At 42.2% G+C, this 5,000-nt stretch overlaps 2 non-coding genes across 2 annotated transcripts in view; both read left to right on the plus strand.

Annotated features, from left to right (window-relative positions):
• Positions 1 to 4,224: 4,224 nt before the first annotated feature.
• LOC123722809 lies at positions 4,225 to 4,381 on the plus strand. Its single transcript, XR_006756613.1, has one exon. It is a non-coding gene; the product is annotated as a 5.8S ribosomal RNA (ribosomal RNA).
• A 546-nt stretch (positions 4,382 to 4,927) lies between these two features.
• LOC123722786 overlaps positions 4,928 to 5,000 on the plus strand; it is a 3,972-nt gene continuing 3,899 nt past the window's right edge. Inside the window, exon 1 of the ribosomal RNA XR_006756595.1 lies at positions 4,928 to 5,000. This exon is cut by the window's right edge and continues 3,899 nt beyond it. This is a non-coding gene — a ribosomal RNA (large subunit ribosomal RNA).

Raw genomic sequence — 5,000 nt, forward strand, 5'->3', positions numbered from 1 at the left:
TATTTTTATTATTATTATTTACAGTATTCTAATGAATACTGTAAATAATAAATAATAATATTATAGCCTATAGTTATTAATAGATAGCGCCATCTGTTATCTGCGTTTTAAAAGATTCCATTTAAAAATAATAATATATACTATATAAATCATAATAATAAAGGATATTATAGCCTATAGTTATTAATAGATAGCGCCATCTGTTATCTGCGTTTTAAAAGATTCCATTTAAAAATAATAATATATACTACTATATAAATCATTATTGTTGTCTAATGTTACGTGTACGTGTACGTGTACGTCGTACGTCGTACGGGGTGGTAGGTAGCTCGTATTAAAAACTTCCTTTTTTTTTATAGTAGTCGTTCGTCCTTCCATTTTCGTTCCATTTCAAATATAATATAAAAGATATCCTACATATGAATGACTATGTATGTATGTATGTATGTATGTATGTATGTATGTATGTATGTATGTATGTATGTATGTATGTATTTATGTATGTATGTATGTATGTATGTATGTATGTATGACACTGCCGGTGCACGTGCAGCAGACAGACGAGGAAAATGACACCGCATTAGACATACATACGAGTAGCTTCCCTCATAGTCAACTTAATAATGATGAAAAATGTTTCGTTTCGGTTCTTATTAACTTTATAACTGCATGCAACAACAACAAAATATAAACTGACTATATATTCGTTTTAATACTTACTTAGCTTACTAGTAAGCGATGATTCTGTTCTGGATTTAAAAAAAAAAAAAAAAAAAAAAAAAAAAAAAAAAAAAAAAAAAAAAAAAAAAAAAAAAAAATAATAATAATAAAACACAAAAAACATTGATAATAATAACAATAATAACAACAATACGTGTAAACACTTTCCGGTGTCACGTCAATTGTGGTATACGCCAATACGTGAACACCCCATTGTTTAATGATGCGTGGTTGACATGTCACCATCATTGCTACTATTGTAGACTGGATGCGAGAGGCGTCTGTCAGTGATGTAATGAAACAGTGTGTGGTGTTTGTAGAGTTGTGTTGTGTGGTGTGTCTGCTGTTGTCGTTTGATTTTTACAAAGTAAAATTTGTAGAGTTTGTGTGTAGTGTATAGAGTATTAAAAAATAAACGCGCAACTATTTTTTTATTAATAAAAATAGTAGTGTTGTGTTTGTTGTTTTAATATTTTTACACAGCAAAAACACGCGACGACGACGACGACGACGACGACACACACCACACAACGAAATATCACCACACACGCATAAACTGTGTCAGACTACGTTCCCGTTTATGAATGCGGCAGGACGTTTATAATAGAGTCTGTTATAAAAGAAGTGGCGATTTGTGTTCGGCGCGCGTGTAGATTTCGCAGCGTCGTTAACGCACCAGATCGACCCGTGAATTCTCGTCGCCTCGTGTCGTCGCGTGTGTCGCGTTGAGCTTGTTCGGTCTCCTCCACCGGAGAGATCGAACAGTCGCTCATTGCCGCTGCGGCGACTTCGAGGGACGGTGTATTTTTTTTTCCAACTATCATTATTATATTATTATTATATTACATATATATATTACTTTTGATTCTATTTTATATAGATCAGTAGTAGTGTGTAGTTAGTAGTAGTAGTAGTAGTATTAGTAATGGTAGTAGCATTTATAAAAAGGTATTTTCGATCTCTCCGAAACCGGACTGATGTCGATATTTTTTCCTCGATAAAGAGAGAGAATCAAATTTATTTACACAGTGTGAAGTATCGAAAATGTCTCGTTGTTGAACATTCACATGAATCGAACGCGCTTTTTGTCCGTTCACTAGCACCGCACCACACACACCACACAGTAGTAGTGTATTGTGTAGTGTAGTAGTGTAGTGTAGAAAAGAAAAATGACCACCGACTGACTGCAGCAGGCAGGCAGGCAGCAAGCAAAACAGCAAAAACCATCGATGCGTTTAAACGTTTAACGTTTTCGCATCGTCGAGTTGTGCGTGTTGTGCGCGTTGTATGCGGCGTGTTTGTGTCAGCTCCCTGGTTGATCCTGCCAGTAGTTATATGCTTGTCTCAAAGATTAAGCCATGCATGTCTCAGTGCAAGCCGTATTAAGGCGATACCGCGAATGGCTCAATATATCAGTTTTGGTTCCTTAGATCTTACCTCGGTTACTTGGATAACTGTGGTAATTCTAGAGCTAATACATGCAATCAGAACTCTGACCAGTGATGGGATGAGTGCTTTTATTAGATCAAAACCAATCGACGGAGGGCCTCGCGTCCGAAGTCGTTAATTTTGATGAATCTGGATAACTTTTGCCGATCGCATGGTCCAGCACCGGCGACGCATCTTTCAAATGTCTGCCTTATCAACTTTCGATGGTAGTTTCTGCGACTACCATGGTTGTCACGGGTAACGGGGAATCAGGGTTCGATTCCGGAGAGGGAGCCTGAGAAACGGCTACCACATCCAAGGAAGGCAGCAGGCGCGCAAATTACCCACTCCCGGCACGGGGAGGTAGTGACGAAAAATAACGATACGGGACTCTTACGAGGCCTCGTAATCGGAATGAGTACACTTTAAATATTTTAACGAGGAACAATTGGAGGGCAAGTCTGGTGCCAGCAGCCGCGGTAACTCCAGCTCCAATAGCGTATACTAAAATTGTTGCGGTTAAAAAGCTCGTAGTTGCATTTGTGCGCCGCGCTGTCGGTGCACCGCATCCGCGGTGATACTGACACGTCTGCGGAGCATATCGTCGGTGAGCCGTCGGTAATACGGCGGTTCAATATCAAAATCCTATCGCGGTGCTCTTCGGTGAGTGTCGAGATGGGCCGACAATTTTACTTTGAACAAATTAGAGTGCTCAAAGCGGGCTCAAAATTGTGCTTGAATATTTCGTGCATGGAATAATAGAATATGATCTCGGTTCTATTTTGTTGGTTTTCAGAACTCCGAGGTAATGATTAATAGGGATAACTGGGGGCATTCGTATTGCGACGTTAGAGGTGAAATTCTTGGATCGTCGCAAGACGAACATCAGCGAAAGCATTTGCCAAAGGTGTTTTCATCAATCAAGAACGAAAGTTAGAGGTTCGAAGGCGATTAGATACCGCCCTAGTTCTAACCGTAAATATGTCATCTAGCGATCCGCCGACGTTACTACTATGGCTCGGCGGGCAGCTTCCGGGAAACCAAAGATTTTGGACTCCGGGGGGAGTATGGTTGCAAAGCTGAAACTTAAAGGAATTGACGGAAGGGCACCACCAGGAGTGGAGCCTGCGGCTTAATTTGACTCAACACGGGAAATCTCACCAGGCCCGGACACCGGAAGGATTGACAGATTAACAGCTCTTTCTTGATTCGGTGGGTGGTGGTGCATGGCCGTTCTTAGTTGGTGGAGCGATTTGTCTGGTTAATTCCGGTAACGAACGAGACTCTAGCCTGCTAAATAGGCGTCGTCATTTATGTGTGCGTGGCTTCGGTCGCGCAACTCACTGGCGACGTATTAAAATTCTTCTTAGAGGGACCGGCGGCTTCGAGCCGCACGAGATTGAGCAATAACAGGTCTGTGATGCCCTTAGATGTCCTGGGCCGCACGCGCGCTACACTGAAGGAATCAGCATGTTCTCCCTGGCCTAGAGGCCCGGGCAACCCGTTGAAACTCCTTCGTGCTGGGGATTGGGGTTTGCAATTATCCCCCATAAACGAGGAATTCCTAGTAAGCGCGAGTCATAAGCTCGCGTTGATTACGGGGACCGACACGCGGTGGCTTAACGGCCGTCGGCGTCGCTGGGAAGTTGACCAAACTTGATCATTTAGAGGAAGTAAAAGTCGTAACAAGGTTTCCGTAGGGGAACCTGCGGAAGGATCATTAACGTATTATAATATTACTCATATATTACGAATAATAATCCACAAAAGAGAGAGCGCCCATCGGGGCACACCAAACGGGGCGACAAAAGAGGGAGTTGTGTGACACTAATCCGGTTGTTGTGTGTCATCTCCCAGTTCCGGTCCGATAATGGTGGGCGCTATACAAAAACAAACAGAAAAATACACACCGGTATTAGAAAGTGCGAACGCTATGTCGTCGTCGTGGTGGCACGCGCGCGTGTGTGTATAACGCGCGCGCGCGCGCTCCCTTCGCGTGTTCGTTCGCCTTCTAAGATATTTTTTTTTTTTTTTTTTTTTTTATATACATACATATATCAAAATATGTAAAACAATTACCCTGGACGGTGGATCACTTGGCTCGCGGGTCGATGAAGAACGCAGTTAACTGCGCGTCATAGTGTGAACTGCAGGACACATTTGAACATCGACATTTCGAACGCACATTGCGGTCCGTGGAGAAATATCCAGGACCACTCCTGTCTGAGGGCCGGCTGTTAAAATATAAAAATCACACTGTTCACTATATATATATAGCGAACAATTGACGGTTCTCTTATTTTATACATATTCACGCAATGTGTATTTATATGGGTCCGTTTAAATATAACCTCTCAGACACATATTACACCACCATACGAGCGGAAACCGATCGCATCGATACGCGTATATATGTTATATACACGTTATATATATACGATATATACCTACGTATGTAAGTATATATATACGATCGGGGGCGTCCCGGGGACGCGCGACTCTTCGACGTAAAAAATCGACAGAGGGCATGCGCGTCTTCGCACACGGTGACGTAATAAACCCCGTTTCGTGTTATGTATATATATAATATATAATATATTTGTGTCGACGTGTGCGTGTTTTCGCATGTGTGTGCGTGCGTGTGAGTGTGCATATTATATATAATGTAGGCGGACACGACGTCCGAAGAGCGCATCGATGCGACGTTGCTGTGTGTGAAAACACGGCAGCGGAGCGTCGTTGAGCTGACGGATATCGCGTCTGCCTCGATTTTTATCGTTGGCCTCAGATCAGGGAGGATCACCCGCCGAATTTAAGCATATTAGTAAGCGGAGGAAAAGAAACTAACAAGG

This window comes from Papilio machaon, chromosome 29 (assembly GCF_912999745.1).
Source record: "Papilio machaon chromosome 29, ilPapMach1.1, whole genome shotgun sequence".
NCBI lineage: Eukaryota > Metazoa > Arthropoda > Insecta > Lepidoptera > Papilionidae > Papilio > Papilio machaon.